The sequence below is a fragment of the Drosophila eugracilis genome, unplaced genomic scaffold (assembly GCF_018153835.1).
Source record: "Drosophila eugracilis isolate 14026-0451.02 unplaced genomic scaffold, ASM1815383v1 contig_353, whole genome shotgun sequence".
Classification (NCBI taxonomy): Eukaryota; Metazoa; Arthropoda; class Insecta; order Diptera; family Drosophilidae; genus Drosophila; species Drosophila eugracilis.
In genome coordinates this window covers 1,764,110-1,789,332 of record NW_024573209.1, presented here as the reverse complement: position 1 = coordinate 1,789,332, position 25,223 = coordinate 1,764,110, and the positions used below count along the sequence as shown (strand labels likewise).

At 37.9% G+C, this 25,223-nt stretch overlaps 1 protein-coding gene across 5 annotated transcripts in view; it reads left to right on the top strand.

Annotated features, from left to right (window-relative positions):
* The window catches only part of LOC108105799 (dual specificity tyrosine-phosphorylation-regulated kinase 2), a 50,343-nt gene that overhangs the window by 4,054 nt on the left and 21,066 nt on the right, over positions 1-25,223 (top strand). The window contains exons 2-4 of one of the 5 annotated variants that reach the window (XM_017212532.2): positions 732-736; positions 8,090-8,155; positions 12,944-12,991. The gene's annotated coding sequence lies outside the window, so the exon portion shown is untranslated. Of the gene's footprint in view, positions 1-731; positions 737-781; positions 801-8,089; positions 8,156-12,943; positions 12,992-25,223 lie in introns of those variants that run through there. The other 4 variants (XM_017212534.2, XM_017212531.2, XM_017212535.2 and 1 more) reach the window with 4 other exon arrangements.

Below are 25,223 nucleotides of genomic sequence, written 5' to 3'. Positions count from 1 at the left end.
CTGAGAGCCTCACGCAAAAAGTAATAGGTTTTGTTTTTTTCTATTGTTAAATTTAGCATTGAGAAATGCGAGAGAGAAGTGCGTCACAGTTCTCTGAGAATTTAGTATAGAAAAGATTTGCATATTATAAATGCTAAGCGCGTCGCTTTTCTATGTATTTATAGGGTTTCTTGATCTAGCCTAAGCTCAGAAAACTACTGGAAAGAATCAGCTGATTGTTGCTATACGAGTACGTCTGAAAAACGTGCTACTTCCGTGCTAAATTCTCTCTGCCTTCTTATTCAAAAGCACTCAATGTTCTTATCGGTGCTGAAATATTATCAACTTATAGTTTTTCTTTATCTCGAAGCTTGATAACGATAAACAAAACAGAAACATTTTGTTAATTGCTAGTAGCATGTGTCGCTGTTTTGTAGGTGAATATTTTATGTGATCGAGAAACAGGCTATGTAAATTTAATGCTTAATTTGCATGAAATGTATAGGAAAGATTAGAAAGATAAACGGGGCAGATAACCATTGATAAATGCTAATGGTTGTGTTCCAATTCTTCTTTTAAACTTATGCATTCGGTTCTAGGTTTAAGTGCAACACGTGACTTGATTACTGTAGATCTGAGTTAAATAATGAAAATGGCATTTCCTTTAGCACTTCAATACTTTGTTAAAACAATTAATCACAAATTACTTAGAACCAGCTCTTAATTTCCCTTTTCCCGTCTTCTATTTGCAGTTTCGGTGAGTCAATCAGTCTATTCAACAGTGATTAAGATGGAATAAAAGTTAAAAACCTTTTAGAAAGGTAAGCAATGGGATGCAATTTAAATCAAAGTATTTGTCCTATTTTCTCTTAAATGAGTTAGCTCCCTTGATTTCCCGCCCACTCAACAAAATTCTAAAGCACAGAAAACCTTCTCTAGGCCAATTTCCGAACTGGCAAACAATTAAGCCAGCCTACGTCAGTCTCCATTTCAGTTGAGCCCAGCTTTTGACACCTTCAATTGAAATTGATTATGAAGACGACATCATCCACGCACTTATTTAATTAACGAAAGTCTTTGACTTGACAACCAATTATGTTTTAGCACGTTTAAGTGTCTAAATCTCAATGTTAAACTTATATTTTCATAAAAGATTTCGAGGAATTTTCCCCAATGCTAAATGGCAAATAGGGAAAGGAGACCTTCGATGGACTTTCCATGTTGAAAAGCCACACATTTTTCGTAGGTGGTGGCAGCAACTGTTGATGAACTACTTCAAGTGCACTGCCGGCTGAGTGGGCGTAAAGACATAGGCAAATGGCCAACAAGATTTGCGTGCTTGAGGCCAGTATTATTTTTTTTATAGAAGAAACATACACATGTTTGTAGTTTTATAATTGTCGCCAAGATCTTTGTTTTGTGATGTTGCTGGCTGGCTTCTGCCTTTGTAATCGAGACCACGCAAAGACATTCAATATGTTGACTCAATGAGAATTCGTTTTCTTTTTGTCATCGGAAATTGGGTCTTGGTCGTGAGAGAAATACGCACGAGGGCGTAACGCACTTGCTGATGAGTAAAAACTCTGCGTCAAGTACTTTGGATACTTTGGTTTTCAATCTCATTTAGTTCTCAGAGTTACTCACTTGCCTGATAACTGGGTCAAGTCTGAATCGTTTTTCTGTTTGTGTTTTTGTATTTCTGCATTAGAAAAAGTGAAATCGCAAAAAGTTTTTAAAAGGTGTTATTAAGTCTTAATCATCGTCGACGCTTTGATTTATTTTCCCTCTCTATTCCTAATTATCACTTACACTTTTGTCGTAAGATTCTTTGTAATTAGTCGCTTGTGATTTGCATTTTCTCCCTGTCGTAATTACTGTTTAATTATTAATTTATTTGTGTTTTTTTCTAATGTTAACACCTTGGCCAGATAGTAAGGCTGATTGGCATTGGTTTCTGTCTAGACGGGGCGAGGAACCGAACTTCATTAGTTCAGGTGAAACTTTTCAAAGACTCGTTAAAAGTTTCGTTCAACCTTAGCATAAAAATAATCAAGAAACATGTTTAATTAGTATTTATGTTTTTTTTTTTTGGCATTTTTAAAAACAATATGATTGAAAGTTATGTTTATTTTTTACTGCCTTTCTTAGTTTTTCCTTTGATTTTCCTTGTAGTTTTTTCAAATTAGCATTAGCCATAAAGTGCGGTCTCAGGCCCAAGTTTGCTTGGCTGAAAAGATTACACAACCTGCTCAAACACTCGACGAGGCGTTATCGATGGTTGTGGGGCAGGTGGCAGGGGGGCAGTGGGCTGCCCACTGGCAAACAAGAGAGAGACGCCTAATTAAGTTTTATTTTTCCTCCAACGAATTTTGTCAAAGAATATGGAAATGGCGGCTAATTGAAAAAATTGCATATTTTAAGCCAGGTTAGTGGGCTGGCATCGGATATGGATTGGATTTTCTCAACCAGATTCCAGAAAGTGTAGTTGGTATTTCCAAAGAGTAGAGGAACCATGACTCAGCTCTGTGATTTGATTAGCTGCTTGTTGAATTAAACTCCATTCATCTCTTCTCTTAATTAATTGAAATTTTAAATTCATTTTTTTTTTGGGGGTACCAAATTAAGTTTAATTATAACTGACAGAAATGAAAATGAAGTTTCTGGACTGACCCAAAACTGCAATTAAAAAGAAACCTGAAAAAGAAGAAATTTTCATAATTTATCATTTGCAGGCAGTGCGTATCATATGTATATGGTCATTCTTAAATTGATCAAAAAATATATAAAATATATTTTTAATGTTTTAACTTATTAAAGAAAGTGATTTGTTACTTGGAAATATTTAATATAGATTTTAAATATCTAAAACGAGTTCAATCTTTATGATACGCACTGTTTGTATACTTTCTTCCTCTGTACACTCATCCATAAACTTAAAAAAAAAACAGTGTTCCGTTAGCTTCCTCTTCATAACTGCTTCCCCCAGCCCTGCGGTCACCAGCAGATACGATCATCACATTTCATCACCCACAAGAACCCAACCGCTTTCATCTCCCTGGCGATCTCTGACTAAGACCTGGGACTTGTATTAATGCCTCGGAGATTATGCCATGACAACAACATCTGAGTATATATCGTTTACCGTTTAAACCAGGCGAAGACGAAGATGTTTATGCACTTGAACGCCATAACAAAAGTTGGTTCTTCAACCGCAAAATAATGAGTTGCAGGCAGCACCAAAAAAGCAAAAACAAAAACAGAACAAAGACAAGCCCCGAGAATTTAATCATTTCGTTACCCGCAGACCAGGCCAAAACAAAAACAAAAAAAAAAAGACGGTGTCTTCGAGCAGCGTTTTGGGTCAAGTCGAATCCAACCGCACCCGCTCGCCAAATGGGCTCATTGGACTCGTTGGACTCATGGACTCCTTGGTCAACCAGCCAAGCCACTTGACGGCTGTCTGCATCCTGTGTGTGCGCTGGGCATATTGAGTTTCTTGGGGCTTGTGGACCCGGGTTAACAGCTGGGCTGGAAACCAGTTTAGATTTTTAACTTGTACTACGGCAGCTGTAAACAATCAGAGCTAACTGCCTGCCAGGCACTCAGCCATGAAAAATGAATGATGATAATGATGGTCAAGTCAACTGTTTCCAACAGGGGAAACTGTGTTCTTCTCTGCTCAGACCTCCTCAGTCATTGACCAAAAGGCCCGAGCCTCTACCGAAGCTCCTGGATTTTGTTTTGTTTTTTTTTTTTTTTTTTTGAGTTGCTCTTTCCAAGCCGGAGAAACTCGATTTTGTATCTACCCCAAAAGTGCGAGTATCTTAAGTCTGGCCAAAGTCTCGTAGTTCTTGGTAGTACTTGTGCACTGAAAATAAAAGTGTACAAGAAAAGGTGATGTTTTAATAGGTTCTTGTAGAAAATTTATAAAGGTTTCCTTGATAAAATCAAATATGAAATTGCTGACATCTTTTAGGTTTTTTTTACTTTTTGAAAAGTTTGAAATAAGTCAAAGATCGCTTTGATCTTTAAGTTAAGCTTTTTTCCAATTGTGTACTCAGCGGCCTGCCCTTTGCGATTCGCTCGTTTGGTTTATGGCCTCTCAGGTTGAGTTTTTTACACTATTTGTTTGTTGTCTATATGGAGGAGCCAAACCGGTTGCCAGGTTCATAGGCGATGCTTTTGTGTGTTGAAAGTCGCCTGAGTCTGCGGCTATAGCTTTTGTATATATATATATATAGTATCTCTCTCATTTATTGCTGCACTTCTAGTTTTGATTTGTTTGTGTTCTTTTCAAGCCAAAGAATTTATACTTGCAATTGGTATTGTGGGGGTTATCAGTTGGCAGATCGTGGTGCTGAATCAGTTAGAACTTGTTCTCAGATCGGATGTTTATGGTTGCAGTGTTTTGATTGTGGGATGGCTAACCTGATCCAAAGTTTATTGACTTTAGGCTTTTCGTTAAAAGAGAAGCTACAAGTTGTATAAAAAGATAATGTCTTACAAAGTTAACTTATTTAGTAAGCTTCTACCAGCTTATGGTCCATGATCGCAACCTTTGGCTGAGCTGCGGCCTACTCTTTCGTTTGGCTGTCAGCCAGTTAACGTATTCCTCATTCTGCAAGTTGCCGTAAAAAGACTTCAATTGCCAACTGTCAACTAGTGGGGAAACTGGTTAAACTTTTTGCTACAAAAAAAAAAAAAAAAGAAAAAAACGAGAAAAAACTGAAACTAAAATCAAAATTGTTTGACTGTTGCATTTGGTGCACATTTCTGCCGGTTTCTCTTTATGGCCAAGACAAGTTCTTGACACTCATCGGGGCTCACGAAATGGCTGAAGACGCCCACAGATATTCAATATATATAGATAAATGTATATAAATGTATCTATAGGTAAGGTATAGTGGCCATAAGCTGGCTACTTAAGCCAAAACATGGGCTCAAAGAGAGATTTATTGAATCATAGATTTTGGTTTTGGTTGCAGCCGAGTGATTCGACAAACGCAGAAGAAATCAACGAAGCGTGCCACTTGAAAACATGCAACATGACCAGTCAGTCTGAACACCCCCTGAATATGTACAACTCCCCCCTTTGGACCCAATGGGCATTCATTATTATTAGTTTGCCCACATAATAAATGATGTAAAAAGTAGGCGTACAAACTCGCAATTCACCTCAAAGATAGGCGTCAAAGTGGGTGGAAGTGGCTCTAGAGGGGCTGCGAAAGAAATTCAAACTATAAAATAATTACACAAAAATAGTTTTCGCTGCGCACTGTAATTTTTAACATTTATTTTTAAGTTTTTTTCCTTTTTATTTGTTAGTAAAAATGTGTTTTGGAAATTGCTAAATGGCAGGCAAGAAAGTGTTTTATTTCTTTAAATTTTTTGCCTCTGTTTACCTCTTTTGGCAATCTTTTTTCGAATTCGCTGGTTGTTGGTAATGAGGAATCAAATAGTTTGTTAATGAGTGTATATATCTTACACACTTTCAGCCATTTCTTAAGTTTGGCTGATTTGGCAAGAAAAGTTTTAAGAAATTAGGTTTTTGAAAAGGAAGTTTCATGGTAAAAGTTATTTATTGGGTCTTACCGGCAAGACAAGTGAATTGATATCAATACACAGATATCTTAGATTTAACTACTTACTAATATATATTTTAAAATTGGCTTGCATGCACGATCTTTTGGAGTAATCAACAGTTTTATTTGACTTTCATTATGTAAAGTAAACCATTGCTCGAAACTCCATTTTTAATTCGCTGTAAAGAGTATTTACAGTTTTAACTGCACTTTAAAAGCCGTCTGCTACCTTCGCTATCTATCCATCAAAATGAACAGCAGCGTGCACGTGCTTTGAACACCTAAGGATACCTTTAAGATGGTAGATATGCCAGCGACAAATTTAACTACTACCAGTTGCCAGTTGGCAGTTGGCAAACCATAATCGTTTAGATGCTGTTTATTCCTCATAATGATCGTGCTGGCCAGATTTGGGGGATCGGTAGCCAGGAGATTGAGATTGGAGGTAGGAGACTACTGTGCGCAGGTAAATCAAGGTGTGTTTGGCTAAGAAAACAGAAAAAAAAAACAGACTGCCAAGCTAAACAGCAATCCGCACTTCAAACTCACTCTCCATTGGGGGCTGGTACAATGTGTCTGGGTGTCTTGGGGTAACTGCTTTCGAGTATTTTACGTTAATTTACGCCAAAACTGTTGTGGAGATTTTTTTCGCAGCACAGTTGGGGTTGTTGTTTTCGGTTGTCCGCTTTCAGTTTCATTATGAGTGGAAAAATCATGCAATGGCTATGAGTTTTCTTGGCCTGGCAATTGCACACTTGGATTTCGAGTTGCAACACCCATTTTGTATCGTTACTCTGCGGTTAATCATATTTCTCTCCGACTGTCTGTTGTTAAATTAGCAGCTGCACTGAGACAGAAACGAAATTTAGTGTTTTCTATTATTTTTTAGGATTTTTATATATTTTTTGGGGTTTTCTCTGTCTTCCAGTAGATAAGTGACGCTTCTTTTCGTAGATTTTTCGTTTTGGGGTCTTTCGGGTTTTACGCGCTTTGCTGACTTTGCTGTGCGATTTTCCTAATTGGATTTTCCGTCTTGGCAAGCACTGTTGCCATGTCTGTTTTGAGTACGCTCTGATTTGGCATTGTCCAAAGTGTCAATTGGATTGGAGAACTGTTTCGTAACCAGAGTGCAAGTGTCGACGAGAAAGTGTCGAACGGCAATAATTAAAGCCAAAATAATAATATTAATTTAATGATCTTCACACTGTTGATTACGTCTTCGATGCGATGGCCAATGATTTATTATTATTTTTATGGCCAGCAGTCGAAGTGGCTTTCAATTTGAATTTATTTGGCTGCCTTACTTTATGTGCGGACACTCAAATCGATAGAAAACCATTCGTTTGTCCATAAAATAGATTCAAAATCGGAATACAGCTGCCGAGATGCCGGACCAGCTGAGCTATATTATCATTTGTGTTTTTACTCTGGCGCTTTCTCTTGCCAATTTTTTTGTAGCGCTTTTTACGAGCCCACATTTGCAGAAGAGGAAAAACAGTTTATACATATTGTTTCTTGTTTTTCCATAATTTCTTAAATGAATTCTTGTTCACAAACATTTTTTTAAACATAAATAATAGCAGGATATCAGAAAATTTATGGAGTTTTTTTTAGAGGGGCTTGGTTGTCTTTGGCAGCTGCATTCACAAACATAAACAATATGAGGAAACCAAGGAAGCTCCGCGTAAATATAAAATGAAAAATTGCCCAAGCATGCAAATTATTAAAAGAAACAAAAAATAAAAAAAAATATATTGGCGTGATTCACAGCCAAGACGATCTTAAGATTTGTGAGCCTTGCAAAATGTTTCCCAGTCCGTCGACACTTTCGATTTTTGCCTTTTTGTGTTTATAAGCGGGGGCAATATCTGCGATTAAGCTGTAAATTTATTGCTTGTCTTTAGCTTTTCCTTTGTTGCTTTTACGTTTTGATAATCAGTTTTTGATTAACGCAGTCATTGTGAGTTGCTTTAAACTATAATTAATATGTTTTTCATTGATATATCATTAAAACTGTTTTTAATTTAGCTTAAATTGTTTGTTTTTAATGTTAAACTAATAGAAATATTCGGAATTCTAGACACAGTCATGTTTGTTGTTATGAATAAAGCCCTGAAAGTGATAATAATTTGGATTCCCACATGCTATCAGCCCACTGACTCATTTGAACGCCCCCAATTACTGATTAGGCAAGTTGGTATTCCGCAGATTTGATTTACCCTTCCCTTATCAGTCTTATCATAATATTTACGCTGCAGACACGCACCTCGATAAGGTAGAGATGGTATTAGATGGGGAATTTCTACCGCTTTTATTTCGTAATTTAAATGTGTATTTTGTTTGATATTAGGGGACAGTAAAATGTATGTAAAGTGATAAGAAAGAGGGGTTTCTGGTGGGAATAAGGTCGGCATAGAAGTGACATAAGTGGGTCGTGAAATTGGGGTGGCAAGAGAATTATGATGTTTATTTTCTTGATTGATTCATAAACTTTTTATTAATATCATTAACACTTCTTGTCGTTACAGAAATCTTCATGTTTGCTAAGAACATATAGTGAGAAACTGTCCATCTCAAGAAAGTGTAATTTTTAGGTAAGCAACTCTTAATTCCTATATCTTATAGTATAGGAAAAAGATTCTCTTTTCCGCATCTCAGAACTTCTATGCAAATAATCTGTCAGACATTAAACTGCTTTTCAAGCGCATTTAAAACTGCGCGATAATCAAATTCAAATAGCTGCGCACTGAATAACAAGTGAATCCATTCAGACTAGACTCATTTTTCTCCATCTGACTTTATCTTGGGCTAGGAATTATGTATGCATAGATAATTGCAATTTATTGCATTCTTAAATAAATCCAACAAATATTGAATTAAAAACGCATTTCTATGACTTCGCTGGCGTCGCAATATGTTTCCAGGCGATAATATGGCATGGCAGCTTTGTTTATTATTTTCTGACCATTTCTCGATATCAAATCATTTATATTTCAATGTAAAATTCTAGAAACAGTAGGCAACGAGGCATTGTGATAAGGAAAAATGCTATTAAAAGCTGTGGAATGAAACAGAAATCGTTATGGGGAAAAAATGCGTCATGAAATATTTCCTGTTATAAAAAAAAAACATTCTTAATGCACTCAACTCAACTATATAGAAAAGTGTCTAAGACCTGACACTCTAGATTAGTTCTTTGTGTCAAACTTCTCATTCGAAGTACCTTGGTCTTGTACTTTATTACAACGTATCATTTGATACCCCTTGCTATCGATAAGATGTTTCGTAAAGCTGAAAATCACATTCGGTGAGCCGTCAAACAACCTTGCATGGCCACACAAATTGCAAAGCGAAATCGATTTCGAATTACAAAATAATACAGAACTGTAAATGGAGGCAATGAAATGGAATTCAAGACGAGACGGACGGACGTTTTCATGATGCGTGAAAGTCAACCTCAGCCTTGTGCGGCTAGGAAGCGAAATAAATCGCAACAAGCAAACAAAGTGAAATGTAAACATCGTAAAACACGACTACACTCTATACTATACTATATATGTGAGTACAATAAAATCGAGCTAAACAAGAGCAGTCAATGAGCGACTTTTTCATGCTTGCCGCGCTAAATAAGATCGGTTTATAAAAAACGAGAAACATCAAAAAAATAACACCAATTTGAACTTATCTTAGATGGCGCTCTCGACTCTTTTATTCCTTTTTTGTTGAGTTTTGACTGTTTTTTGTGTAAAAAATGCTTCCATGTCAAGTTTTTTGAGCTCTTGTTGGCAAGGTTATTGCACACGAGAAGCGATCGTAAAATATATATACAAGTATATATATATAAAAACAAACCGCAAAAGAATAAATTTAAAGGTAAAACATGCGATAATTAAATATTTGATATGTCAGCTGGTCGGCGGCAAACTACAAAAAGTTGCGGGGAAATTGTGAAAAGAGGGTAGCAAAGATGGATAGAGTTCCCCAGACCGCACCTTTTTTCACAGCTGTTGGTTTAGGTTCATACGAAACTTCCGCCAATTCCCGGATTCAGAATTATCACAAGTGCAACGCCCATAGATTGTACTTATGGCCATCGAAATGCAGTCGCTGCATTTTAATCAAGTGCCAAGACAGACAAGACACCTCCAATCCAATCCCAAGGCTAGTGTTTGGCATTCGCCAGGCATTTGCATTTTCTTTTTGGTCCCACTCTTGGAGAAAAATTCCATTGGCCGTAAATGGGGGAAAATCGAGGGAAAAGACAAGATAAAAGCCGAGTAGACAAGTGTAAACTATTCCGTTCACTAGCATTATTATGGCTAATGGCCATAATGAATATGAATAATTATTCACGCCAATATCGTGTCTCGAAGGCCTTTTCAATATGCAAAAGATAATGCCCGGAAATGGGTAAGGCCTAATCATCTTCGAAATGGTTTCTGGTTATGTTATGGATGATTTGTGAAGGATGTATAGAAGGACAGCTTATATGAAGTGGATTTTTTAAGAGTTTAAATTCTAATAAAAATGTATCATTTAAAGATGTTAAGATCTTCAAACCCACTAAGCTCATTCATTCTGTATTCCTCATTCCTCTATAAACTAATTTATATAAATTAGTGCATGTTCTGAGCGCTTTTGTCATCTGACAAGCCGACACCCTACAAACTGCATAGTCTAACTTTATTGTAAGCCAATCCAGCGAACAATAGCCTCATCTCTCTGTAGCCCACTTTAAGGAGAGAAAGAAAAGGAGAATAGCCGCGTATTTCTGCCTCTATCGCGCCCTCGCATACCCAAATTTATTATCATGTAAAACTTTTGTGCAACATTTTTTGTGAACAACAAAAGCTGGAAAATCGCAGCTACTGTGCAGCTGTTCGGCCGCTTTAAGCTCTCCGCCCCTTCAATTGTTCTAGTTGATAATTTATTTGAATATTTGGCATAATTATTCCGAGGCAAAAAACCAAGAAACAAAAGACTGAAAACCCGTTATATAATAACGAATATTTCACAAGACCAACAACTATTACGGGTATCTGTAAGATACGAAATTGCACTGACAATTGGGCAAATGAGTATTGTTTACTATATGATTTGGGAAGTGGTTCAGTCGGGCTTGACTTGACATTGAGAATGGATTTAATGACCAGATAACCAGTAATATTTTTTTTTTTTACTAACAAATGAAAAATGATTGTCGCTAATTGAGGTTTGAGTTTGAGCAGGGGAAAGGAAACCAGCTTGGTTCTAACTTTAGACTCTGAGAGGGGAAGATAAATGATTTTGATTTAACTTCAGCATTGAAGATTGTCCGTTTAAGGCACATGCATACACAGACTCCGGCTTGGCCAATCTATTAACTCTATATAGCGAAATGAAAGCCCACTCTATCGAACGAGAATGGGATCGAGATCGGTCTTCTATAATTTTGTAGTTTGCGCCTCTGGCTCTTCTCTTTGTTTTGAGATCTGAGATCTCTCCGTGGTGATCGTCGTGCGTCTCGAATCAAAACGCGCATAAATTTCTATGCTTTTGTATATATAAAAACCCCTCTCTCCCTCTTCGGAAAACAGTAGCGGCATCCATTAATCAAAAGGCACTACGGTCTATGAGCCAACGCGAAGATCGCATATTAGTTACACTTTAGCGGGGCGCCCAGAAATCTGATGGCGGGTTATTAGTTCGCCTGAGTTATGGATGCAAAGTATCTTGGAGATTGATCGCTTACATGATGAGTGGGGGCTAGATGCGGAGTAACTTGAGCTGACATAAGACTCGGGGCTTGGCTGGGTTCAAGGTAATGGCTTAAGAAAAGAACTCTGAAGCGAAGAGGCTAATGGATTGAGAAAAGTGGTCTACTAAGCTGGGATTAAATAGAGTTCTGATGAGTACACATGTGGTATAAGATTCAAGAGAGACTGAGTCATCGCTCTGATTGCCAAAAAGATTGTAAATTTAATTACTAATATTAATTATAGTTATTATTCTTTAGCTTCATACACCACAAATGTCAGAGAATCATAAAATGAAATGCCTTGTTATTTGATATTCATCTTCAGTTAAGCTTTAAGTCATTTTGGCTGCCCATAAATATAACCATCTTCCATTTATGACTTATTGTATGTCTGAAAATTCTTTTATATTCTGATTTTCTATCTCAATGAATCCTTTTTTTTTTTTCATTTTGCAAGGCCAAAACGAATGGCTGAATAAATTTGTTTGCATTTCTAGTCGGCTTTGCGTCAGCGCTTCATCATGGGAGAGGAGGAGAAATGTCAACAGCGTTTCTGCAATTTGATTCGCTCACATTGGCAAATTTATGCAAATTTTTATTTATTAAATAAACACGCAAAGTGCGTGTCATCAGCTGTTACACCAGAAGGGAGGATTGGCTGTGGGTGGCGTGGAAATTGTCGCTGCTATACGTTTTCTTTTTTGGGGCCAACGAACGACAACTACAACGACGAGGACAATGACAATCGCTTGGGTTGTTGATTGGCAATTTGTTGTAGTAACTACCCGAGTTTAGTTTTGTGGGAGGCGTTCTAAGGGTGCTAATGAACTTGAGGTTAGAGCTGGAGAAAGATATGAAAGGAGGTCGTTGGAAGAGCGATAATGCGTAAGAAATTGTTATGGAGTTCATAAAATAGATATCTTGATGGAGCAGCCTAGATATTAGGAACTATATTTCTATATTACCTTAAATTATCTAATATTTAACCTTAAGTATCTGGTGTTTCCATATCGAATTTAGATATTATATCACATTCTCCTTGTCCAACATCAAAGTTAACGAAGTTGGCAAACTTTGTCATCAGTCTGTGAAATTCTGTCTGGCCCTCGCCAAGTTGCGATTGCTGTGGTATCATATAACCACTTTGAGCCAAAGTAACTTTTACTGACTGTGCCCCCAACCTCTATCAATTATAAAAGATACTGCGCCACTGAGCATGAAATTAGTCTGTCTATAGAGGAGAACTCCCTACGCCCTCCACGCACATGTGCCTTCTCTCCGAAAAGTAACCCTGATTTTGATGACAATTTGCTGTGGTTAGTACTCGATATTATTCTAGCTATATTATAGACTCTTTTCCATATTAATTTATGCATTTTTTGTTGATTGTCTTGCTGCGTTACAGTTGACAAGTTTTGCCTGGTGGTGGGTGTAGGCAGTGGTTGTTTATGCGGTTCAGGTAGAATAAGTACCACAATTTATTATCTCGTACATGGAAAATGCGTTGTAACGCAACGACTTTGATTAATTTTAATAGCCTTGCCAGAACAAGTTGTCTCGCTGGGTTGTAATTAATAATTATTATTATTTGATTGGTAATACTGTCTGGCATTTATCTAACCGTTGTCTGTATGCTTTTTTGCAGACGTCTTGAGAAATTGCGCAAGAGTAAACCTTTTTGTTTTCGGACAAGGTGAGTTGAACTTTGGCAGTCCGTTTGACTGGAGTGTCATGTTGCCCGAAAGGGAATCGAAAAATAATTAATTGAATTTTGTTCGTGTGTGTGGGGGGGGAAGCATATCGAATGGCTAATAAAGTTCTTGCGCAAGTCAGAGTGTTTCGAAATAGCCAGCATGGGTCAATAATCTCCCATTAGCCTAAAAAATCAGACCTTATCTAGGCGGTACGTCTGCGCTCCATTTGCTCTACTAACCTAGTGCCATGAAACCGATTGATTGATATGGAATCAGCACTACACCCACTAATCATTGTAAATTCCTCAATAAATAGAAGTGCTACAGAAAAGAGATACTGTAAACCAAATGCATAATGCAACCTAAAGTGCAACTGCCAACAAAGGGAGTTATCAATATGTGCCGCAGTTTATAAAGTGTCCGCCTCTTTGGAGTCAACAAATCGGTGGGTGACCCACTTCTAAGTGGCAGCAACAGCAACGACAACGACAACGCGTCGCGACTCTCTAATCAGCCAGTAACTTTGCGGCTTGATAAACACATGAAACGCAGATAGAAAGCGAATAATAAAAATAATAATAAAAAAAGAACAATTACAAATCAGAAGCTCTGCTTCGCCTAGAGGGAGTGTAATAACCCCGGGCAGAGTTTTCCCCCGTTTCCTGTATGCGATAAAAAAAACAATGGGTATGGCACTCCCAATATGTGTCAACTTTATTGTCTGCCAACTGGCAGATACTTGCCACAAACCTGGTCCTTTGTCCCAGGTCCTTGGCATTTTCAACCCAACCATTTCCATAAGCCTTAAAGTTTCTGTTTGAAAGTTTTTCTCTAGGATATTTTTTCTTAATTAAAACTTTTTTGCACATTATATGGCTCAAGACTTTGGCAATATTTTCTTTTTATTAGTGACCCGCTGTCAAGTCAGTTTATGGTTAACTTTCTGATGGACTTAGTGTTAAGGCGGCGCCTTAAATGGAAAACAAGGGAAAGCGTCAGAATGGGCGTGAAAAGTGGGAGGTATAAGTCTACAAGTAGAGATGATAGCTCATGTATTTCCCTCTCTATTTTATTCTAACCAGAAATGAGTTGATGTGTTTCTTTTGTTATTCCGCACAATTCGCGCGCGGCCAACCTGTTGGGAATTTCAATGAGTTCGTTTCCCTTTCGGTAGTTTTTAGTCAGTTGTTGGTTGGTGGTCGGTCTCTCAGCTTTAGGCCAAAAGCAGACTTGTGTAGAAAGACAGCAGAAAAAAGAACGAGCAAGGCTAGAAACATGTTGCAAAAACCTAAAACAGAACCTGTTACTGCTTACTCATGTTTGCGGCTATCTCAGCGAAAGAAATTATTAACTTTTGGTTACCTAATTACTTTTCTTGTCATTTTTTATGGATTTATGATAGGTTTTTATGAAATCAAATTTTGTTTATATTATTTTATTAATTTATGAAAGCCATCAGCTTGCGGCACACAAAACAGCTTTGGTAACAATTAAATTTTTATATTGCCAAACAAAAGTTTATTGAAAAGGTAGCTTTCCTCTTAAATCTGCTGCGAATGTAATAAACTGCCATTTAATTTTCCACTTGATTAGTAGCTTAAGGATTTTATTTAATTTATCGACATTTGTCTGTCCATCTAACATCCAAGCACTCAAAGTGAAATTTTGGCGCCCCCACTTAAAAAACTCGTTAGCCAAATGGGTAACATAGCCAAGCTGCGATAAAAATAAAAAATAAAACAAAAAAGCTTTTACCTTATATAGCTAATTGTTATTTAGTGCGACCGGTGAAGCCACCAACACCTGAAGTTTTTGGACTTGCCTCATGAATAATCCAATGATGAGGCATCGGTGCATATTCATGATCAGATTTAGTTCAGGTTCAACTAACTTTATTACGTCACACACACACGCACACACACACTCTTCGACACTTAACTGATGAGAAAAGTTGTTGACATCCAATGTTAGTGAGCTTGGCCGCCTAATCGATTTGCCCTTTTCGGTAAGGAGTTAAGTTGAGGTTCTCTCTGTGTCCATCAAGAGGCTATTCTCTCGTTTTGTACTTTTTCTTGGGGCCAAGTTTTATGAGCCAATTACATGCAACACTGGGCACAAGAACACACACACTATTCGAGCGGTGAAATATCACATCCATCACATGCTAAGCTCGCATCATGTAGCAACTATTATGTGAATGCGATTCGGCACGGCCCCCACGTCCTTCCTCTCCTTTAGAGAAAACCTTAACGCATGCAACCTATGAGTATGTATAGCCGTCTATCATTAAACTGTCGTAAATCACAAGTAATTGACATTATACAACAGCCGAGCGCAACGGATCGGATCGGTCAAACGATCAGCAGACTGGCTGGCAGGCAGGCATGCAGGCAAATAAGCAACAATTACCCCAAGACAACAAACATTTTTGCTCAAAAAACAAAATAAAAACCTACACGTAGCAACAATTAAGCTAAAGATAAAACATGGAAATCGTCATTGAGACAAATGCTGAGATAGAGAAGTGGAGATGCTTGAAAAAGATTCTTAGTAATGAGTTATGAAGAAATGTGTGATCTTTTCATTAGATATTTGTTTTCACTTTCATATTTACCCTTTACTTTACTATAGTATAGTTTGTTAAGAACCCCTTTTTAAGATTAATCGGAATCTTCTCTGTTAGTTCCCAAACCCCCATCCATCCATTTCATTCCCACAAATCCCCACCAGATAAGAACCCATTTCTAAAAAAGTTCGACGTGTTGGCTCTGGCACCCACCTGCCCATCCAACTCTTCAACAATTGGCATAGATCTCTTGAGATTGCAATGCTCGAATGAAATGCACAATTGAAATGCAGCGAAACAATAAGCGAATGCAACTATATATTTAGACTGACACACTAAGCGAAAACCCAAGTCAACCCACATTTTGCGAGAAGATTACGAAATCCGTTGGCCGTTGGCTATGAATGTGCCACGCGTTGATTCTTTATAGAACCGATTGAGACTGAACGTTAGATAAGATGAAGGGAACAAACTATAAATAAAGATATATACCATCGAAATGTTAGCTAATAGCTGCAAAAATGACGTTGCAATTGCATTCGAAGGTCTTCTTGGCTAACAAGTGGTCAAGGCTTTCAGTTCTGAAGTCATGACTGGTTAGAAAATGCATTAAAAAACGCACGATTATATGCGTCATTATTTTTTTGTTTTTGTATTGCAATAAAGTTATGTTTGTTTATGATTATTGTTTGGTTAATAAACAGGAAATTGCAAATCAAGGCGAGGAAAAGTAACGTTGTATGCTATCAAGTGATTGCAAACAAAAAGCTCAGAATTACTAATAAGTTATGATACTTTTTCTAATATATAAGATTCTATTAGACAGCATTGATATTATCGTTTGTTAACTGTTGAGTTGTTAAGTCTTCAATTTTATAACAAAACTTCATAAACTTTTATAGTTTTTATCTTTTATTTATAGTTGCCTTCGCCTCACTGCTCATATTTCCGAATCTTAATGAATCTTCTTTCCTTTCCTCCCCAATTACATCGTTTAATTTATGCAAATTTTCAATTTTTATACGCTTCAGCAACTTCAAATGACTCTCGAATTCTTAAACTCGAAAGTATTTTTCGTTTTATGGATTTTAACGAGAAAACCGTTGAAGAAACACTAATAGTGTTAAACCGTTTCATACTGGATGTTGTCGTTGTGAGGAGCCCATAGAAGGGCTATAAAAAATGGGCTTTTTTTTATTGTTGCAAAGGAGTTCTCTGCGGTACAGCTGTTCGAGGTTCAACGCTGGTCAGGAATGTAATTACACTGCGCATTAAAATTAAGCAACATAAACTACAGACAACAACATAAACAAGCTAAGGCAGAACTAATTAACATTCCCCTCGCTTTCGGGATCCAATGGAGTTGTGCAGCATGTGGCATATCCAAAAGTGCAGAAGCGCTGAGGGGGGTGCTAGTCTCTGACAAGTGATATTAAAGTTCAGATATAGATAGCTAGAGATTACTATATATAGAGAGAAAATGTTGATAGTTTTAAGATATAAATGTAAAAATAGTCAGTGATGAGATGCTCTACAGAGCTCCAAAATAAATCTACAAAATTCCAAATAAATTTTAATGACAACGTAAAGCAGAAAAAAGCACTTTACAAACCACTTCCTGACACAAGAATGCCATAATATTAATGGATGTTGTAATGAAAGTAAAAAAGTAGAGCCCTTTTAGTTCTCCCCCATCTACGCCACTGTTCTGGTGGTCATTTACAGTCGGGAAAACTGATGGGGGCAAGAACTGCAGTCAAAACTCCGTTCGTCACGGTTTAACGGCTCTGACAACTCCCCTTCGAGTTGACTGGAATTTGTTCCAAATAGAAAACGCTGTTTCCACTTTCAGAAGAATGGAATTCGAATTGTTCTCCCCTATTTCGATATTGTTATTGTTATTTCCCTTCTGCTTCATTTGTTCCATTTTATTTCCCAGCTATTTTGTTCTATTGTCTATCGGAAGTTGTGCTCGTTGTTAATTTATGCGTTTTGTGGAAGTTCCCCTCTGCCCCTCAGAATCCGACAGGAAATGCAATTAGTTTTAGGGGTTTGCTCTCTCTCTGCATTTGGAAATCTGTTCGTTTTTGTCAGTGTTTCGTGGAGTGTCATAAATTGGCGGCGGTTTTGTTTATGTTGCAGCTTCGACTGTGGCTGTATGTGTGGCCCCACTGGGTTTCTTTTTTTTATTTTGTGCCACATGCTGCTTAAGTTCTCTTTTTGAATGCAAATGTGTTCGGTGGCCCTTAGGCAACTTAATGACATTTTTGACAAATTTGTTGGAAATTTACAACTTGACTACTACGGCTGATAGATGGTTGTCTAAGTTCTTAAGGAAATGCAGAAAACAGATGGTGAAAATAACCTAAAGGAAGCTGTTGACGTAATGAATTGTTAAAAATCGATCATTACTGGATAGCCAATTATGGCAATAAGTACTTTCTTGTATTATTTACTTATATTACTATAGTATGAGTCACTTAAGTTGTTGTTTTAATGTTTTATTTGAGTTGCAACTAATCTCTTAAAAGTTTCTCAGTTTTTGCTTGACACTCCTCTGTAATCCCCTGAATCTCCCAAAAGTGTTCGCATTTTATTTCTAAAAATACAAAACTTTTTACTTACGTGCCGTTTAAGCAATGCCAGGAATTGGCGCGTGAAAATTGTTTCGTTTGATGAAAAAATAAAATTCAATTGGAAAGCAGTTCAAATAGACAGAAAGAAGCGCTAATTAGCGAACAGAAGAAAAAGCAAACTACTAACTAAAAACAAAAATTAAAAACAAAAAGCGATATTAGCAGTTGGAAGATGCATCTAACCGACAACAAGTAAATTTCACTGGGAAAATTAAAAAACGTGCACACATCGACGTCGATATCGATTTCACTGCGAAAATAGGAAAGCAAAACCGGCGGTAGGTAGGAAAAATGAACGGTGGAAAAACCGAAACTCGTTCGCGCAGGCGCTTTTCATTTTCAATGCAATGACAATTTTCAACGCCAGGGGGCGCCACACCACACTCACAGCACCCAATAGCTAGCCGCCAACTGTTCCCATTAATCGCACGTTCTAGATAGAAAGATCTTATGATCTCCACCTCCTGTTATGAACGATGATCGTTCATTATCGTCGAGTTACGTGTTCGTCCGGGCACAAACGAAAATTCTCATAAATTCTTAACACTGCGGGGAATGTGAATTCCTTTCTCCACCTCGTTTTCAGCCTCATCCTCTCTAGATCTTGGTCACTGGGTCGGCGGCATCGATGGCGTCTGGCTAACATAGTTTATCTGCATATGTTTGTGTGTGTGTGTGGGGTTCGAACTGCTGATCTTTTGGGGGCCACCGCACGATCTTAGATCTTCCCTGCTGCTTTTGCCCCACTCGTATTTATTTACTTAGACATCAGGTAACCCCACGTCCGACTGTGCCACCTCTCCGGTTGTTTACTAATTTTATTGCCGGTTCTCTTAACAAAAATCAAGTCCGCCTGTGATTTGTATCTATTTATTCCCATTTAGATGCTTCTGCTCTTAGTCAATGCTTGGATTTTCATTATTCTTAGGCAATTTATTCTGATTATTGGGAAATGTGTGCTTGTGGTTAACAGGTGGCGGTTACCAAGTGGGCCAATTGCTGTGAAACTGCTAGGGAAATGGTTGAGGAGATGTGAAATCGAAAATTAATATTTAGTAAAAAGTTTGATTTTGCCTTAGGTTGAACCTGCAACTCCAGCTGGCTGGAGTCCTGTTGGACTTTCCAATTTATTTTAATACAAATTTAACCAAAGCGATCACTGATCATCATAAATTGTTCCGCTATCCGCCCATATTTGCATCGAATTGCAATTACAAATGCAAAATCGGCATCTATCTCAGCCAAATTCAACCTCAATGACCTACAAAAGAAAAGGTTTACGGACAAACGAGACCTCAGATGGTAACCAAAAAAAAAAAAAGAAAAAATGCCAGAGCAGGCAATTATGCATGCCCTGGCTGGGGATACGAAAGTTTTACGAGTATAATCAGGCGCAGAGCGAGACTTATCGTAGGTCAGAGCCAGTGAATCGAACCGAACCAAAGGCAGGCGTTCAGATAGATGGCTTAAAAGATAGAAAGATAGATGAGTATTGTGGGCGGGGAGGATACTGGGGGAAAAGGGTGAAATGATTCAATGATTGCCAATGGTCGGAGCAGCGACAACATGGAAACTCTGTTGCTGCAGCGAAAAAATGACTGCTGCTGCTTGTGGCACAATGAAGCGAGCTCCTTGTTCGAGTTGGTTTTGGTCTTGGTCTTGGTCTTGGAGTGGAGTGGATTGGATTGGATTGGATTTTGGCTCTGCTCCACTATGATTAAGCAGCGGCTTCGAATCGATGATGTCGAGGTGCTGGTCAATGGTCAGCAGCCGTAATAAAAACAAAAACAGAAAAATTGATTGGCCATGGTTGTGGCTGTAGGCAGTGGTTAAATCAAAAGCTTCCACTTTTTTTTTTGGTTTTATTTCTCCAACTCGATCTTGTCTATTATATATTAAAGAGCTGCTTTTGTTGTTATGACAGGGAGAAAAAAGATAAAGTAAAGTAGAGAAACCGACGGCAATTGATAGGAAATTGGGTTGAAGCCGGCTCTTGGTTCGTTGACTTGGCTTAACTGAGGCAACTGCAGATTGATTAAAGTCACGGCTCGTCTTGGTAATTAATGCAATGATGTAAGCCTGACTGATTGACAATGGCAGTTAATATTTAATTGATTACCTCGCACCAGTGCATCAATCCATCAATCAACTGCAGTTGAATTGCCGAGGAAATGGGCGTGGCTGTCAAATGCGTTGGCTGTTTGTTTGGGAAAATGAAAAGTGAAAACATTTGTCGCAATCACTGGAAAGTTGCAGTTTGATTTGTAGCGGATACAAAATCAAGGGGGAAATCAATTCAACCGAGTGTGAATCTCTCAGCTTCGCGATGTATCTTTGAGATACTTTGAAAAAACAGACACTGACAGCTGTCAACGTGGTTTTCTTTTTTTTTGCAAGTGACCAGAAAACACAAATTTATTGCATGCCAAAAGCAAATACAAAGCAAAAAGTACAAAAAAACTTGGGCAGAAATACGCACAGGTACTTAAAAATAGCCATGACGACCCTGGCTGCCCTTAAAATGCCGGCAGTACGCTCTGGTTAGTTTCTTGGATGTTTTTTCTCGAGTTATGCGGCCAGGCTGAAAGCCAACTTCTAGACGGGATCAGGGAGATATTTTAGAGGCACAAGATGCAACCGAACAGGAAATGGGCGGAAGTCTATATCTGAACGGGTTAATCGATAGAAAGTAGCTCGCTAAATGATTTCCTAATGAGTGGAATTGAGGAAATGGGAAATTCTTTTGAATGGGAAGAGCTCTCCTAAAGACCATTTTACTAATAAAATATTTATTTTCTTATCATTTCAGGTAAGCAAAATGGCTGTGAAACATATATCTTAAAGTCTGGCAAAGACATGTAAGTTGTGACAAAATATTTAGCCATGAAAGATGAAGTTTCGTAAGTTTGCCCTCCCATATTTCCCTTCTTTTGGCATCCACACAACAAATTCAAAGATGACCCTCGATGGAGTAGCTCGAATGTAACCAAATTACCCGTGCATAAAAAAGAATGGTGGCCAAACGTAAAAACCGTAGAACCAAGTTTTTAATTAAAAAAAACCCGACTTGCCAGGTCCGAGCAACGGACCCAGCTCCCCAGAAGTTTTTCCAGCTCTCTTGTCTTGAGTATTAATTAACAACTTCCTCTCGGGTTTCTACGATCTCTTGTGTGTTTTTCTGTATTTTTATTATTGCCATGCGAATGGTAATAATAATTATTGTTCTTTTTTTCCTTCTTCCTTTGCCGAAAATAAAAAAACGGTTTGTTTAATATTCTGTGGGCACATTTGACCCAAATCAAGCGGTTGCTGACAGCACTGACCCATTTGGATGCAGATATATTCAGAAATAGTTTTATATGCATATAAAATCACGTTTCGGTGGTTTTTATTATGCGATTTGTATGAATAAACAACGAAAAGTGATGCAAAATTAATGCAAAGCGATTTCATGCAAAATGTGTTGTTTGTTTACTCTGAAAAGTATAACTAGTTTTATTTTCAGTAGAAGTTGACTAAGGGAAATATCATCTCAAGAGATGTATTTCAGAGAATTCTGACTAATTTACTTATTTATAAAGAATATTTATTAGCTAGTTTAACTACAATTACAGTATCGCTAATCAATGTCGATAAACTTGCGGCCTAGTCACTTTCCTTCAGACCGTCTTCTCCCCCTGGTTTTCATAACAAATTAGTCAGTTAAATAATCTGTCTCCTAAATTAACCATGCGATGTGAACAAGTGAAAGTGCTGAATTGCATATGGCATCGTTCAACGCAGCTATGCGTAATATTTGTCAAAATCAAAATCCGCGAAAGAGTAAAAATGATCAAGAGAGAAAGAGAAAACATAAAAACAGAGATTCAAAAGCAAATTGCTGGCAATTTATGTGCAAAGCCTAACGGATAATTATTATTATTTACGCATTTATTGGTGCATGAAAATTTAAATTGCGACAAGATCACGAAAGGAGTTAGTGGTGGGTAGTAGTAAACTGCAGAGTTACTACAGCCTGGCCGACCAAGTTTGGTCAGCAAAGAAGCGACAACGAACTCAAGTGCATTAACCTTAAAAATCTTTAGCCGCTTAAGTGCAACGCCAACAACAACAACAACAGCAACAACAAATACCGAGAGGCATGCGTTTGGCGACAACAACAACAAGAGTAACAACAACAAGTTGTTAGCTCGCTGGACCATGATCTTCAAAAACCTGCAATCGAAGACCATGTGAAAGAAGCCAAAGCCTCGCCGAAGCCAGTTTAGCAAGTTTCGGACCCCAGGAGTTCAGGTCTTCGTCTTTGGTCAGGCAACTTGTTAGGGTTTTCAGCAGGGTATCTATGCACCTCAATCCCTCTACCCTGCCTCAAGTACAATTAGCAACAGTTTTGCTGATTTAATAACAAAAGAGTTTGGTAAAAGGTTTTCTCCACTCGCCTGATTGACAACTTCATAATGAACAGTTTGACAGTCATTGCGTATTTCCCTCTTGTCAGCTCCATCAATATTCAGACCTTTAACTTGCACTTTTTGTTGTGGATGTTTTTCGGGGGTTTTATTGAAATGCTGCCACACAAATTTCCCGATTCATTTACTTTCCATTTTGGTTCGGCTTTTCATTGGTCGGGTTTGTAATTTATTTATTCCGCTTTAAAATGTTCCAGCAGCGGTAAAGAGTTGACAGACCTTGACTTTTAGTCGGCTCTTATATGTATACTTGCACTTTTATCCCCCTCTCTCAACCCAAAGAAAACCTTTCAAATGGAAATTTTGTGACATTTCTTATTTACGAGTTTTCTCATATTTCCGTTTTGTGAGTTGACTTTGTGGTCTTCTGCTGATGATGCTGCACTGCGTTGAGTGGTCCGATGCCTAAAAAATGATATATGGCTAGAGTTTACTTTAAACGGAATGAACAGTTTGCCTTTTGCATGCATAATATGTCACATTCAGGAGTTGTATAACGGAGCTCATCTCCAGTGCCATAACACTAACAATTGAAGCTCAACCATTTAGTTATTATTTTGTTGGTTGCCTCACTGCGATGATCTGGGCAAAACTTAAACAGCTTTACGGACGTGTTTTAATTACAACTTTGACATTACTTGTACTTTCGAGAATTGCATGTCTAATTGCTTTGCGCTTCGCGAGGTTTTTGGCACTTTTTTTAGTTTCTATTTTCGATGGATTTGTTTTGGTTTCATGACGATTGCCAATTTTTCATTGTTCGAAAGATGTAAGATGAACGAAAAACTGAAACCCAAACTGCAACTGGAACTGCAAAGGCAGAGCTGAATAAGCCGAGTGAATGGATTTGCTACAGCCTTGGCTGGCAAGCAAATGAGAAACAAAGGCAGCGTTGGAGCTGGCTTGGAGTTTGGTTTGGTTGGTCATCGGAATGGGATTTTCAACAATCGTTATCGTTGCAAGCCAGGTGCTAGCTGTTATGCAATGGAAATAGCCATAGCAAAGTTCAAGAAATTGGCACGGGCTTGACTCAATCGGAAAAAACTAGGTCAAGTTTTTAATTATTCTCCTCGCAACACGAAAAGTAAACAAAGAAATTCGCCTGTTCTCTGGTTGTTTTGCAAAAAAGTGGAATAAAAACCAGCCTTGCCCAGCCTCAACGAAAAACTCTCAAAGCGGTCCAGATTTAAATAAAATTTAGCCATAAAAAGGCGATATAAAAGCGCATTTTAATGGCCACAGCAAGCGTGTTGTGAACGCAATACAAGCTCAAAATAAAAAAGGAAAAACGAAAAGAAAACTGATCAGAAACAATGGATTCGGGAGGCTTAAAACGAAATCCCCTAAAAGCATTTTTATTTTGTCCCTGAATATTTGAGCACATAAGCTTACCGCCGGCTGCCTTGAAGAGCGTAATAAAAAACACTCCCCAAATAGTTTTTCGTGTGGGATTTTGGCTCAGGTGCAGCAGCAGCAGCAGCCCCACTCGAGAATCTGTTGATTTTCCACCCAAAAGAAAAACCCACCCACCACTTTATTTTGTGCAGTGAATGGGTTTTTTGTGTGCCAGCCAAGCCATGCAATTTGTGGCTTCTACTTTGACTGGAAGCTCGTTACCAATTCTTTGCACGTAATCGATGCCTTTGAAGTCGAACTTGATGTGTCTCGTTTGTTTAGCACCAGAGCAGCACTCTAAACTAGTTCGATCGGTCGTCTAGAGAGAGAGAGGAATTCAGAGCAGATGCCATCACTAATTACATACCTCAGTCGTCAGTTCAGTGAACCTCTGAATTTGGCATTATAAACAAAAGCCGACACACATACTGTTTGTCATCCCATAAATACTTAACTAACATTTCTTCTTCTCGAAAATGTAATAAAGCAAAGCACAAGCTGTGAAAATTAGCAATAAAAATACGAAGAGCAAATAAATACTATTAAATTTGGTCGATTGATGTGTTTATCTTTCATTGGCAAACAAAAACTGGTTCAATGTTGTTGGACTTTTGGGAACTCTTAAGTCTCACTTCCCGCTGAGAACTCCCATTCTGAAAAGATGAGGGTAATCATGATTGTCGATAAAAAGATCGCTGCCCATTTGATAACTTTATTAAGAAGTCTTTTGCCCACAACGCTTAATTAGTTTTATATTCAAATTTAACAACATTTTTCTTTCCCTTCGTCGTCATTCTTGCCATTTCATTTCATTTCATTTCATTTCACATGCCAAGAGTGGGAGAATTTTGACCCAATTTCGGCAAAGCATTCGCTCTCCTTGGCTTTTGTTTTGGGTAGCGGCAAAAATAGTAAACCCAACACAGTTTTCGGTGTTAAAAATAGTAACACGGCAATCAAGGCTAGACCCAGAATTTTCCAATCAATTTTCAAGGCAATTGTGGGCCATTTGTCGCCGTCTCGGTCTCCATATGAAATCGAAAGCAATTTCACTTTGACGCCTAATTGTCAAAAAACTGACAAACAACTGTCAGTCAATCAAATGTCAATTGTTTCTGTTGTGGTTTCATTTTTTTCTCTACATATGTTTGGTTTAGTTTTCTGC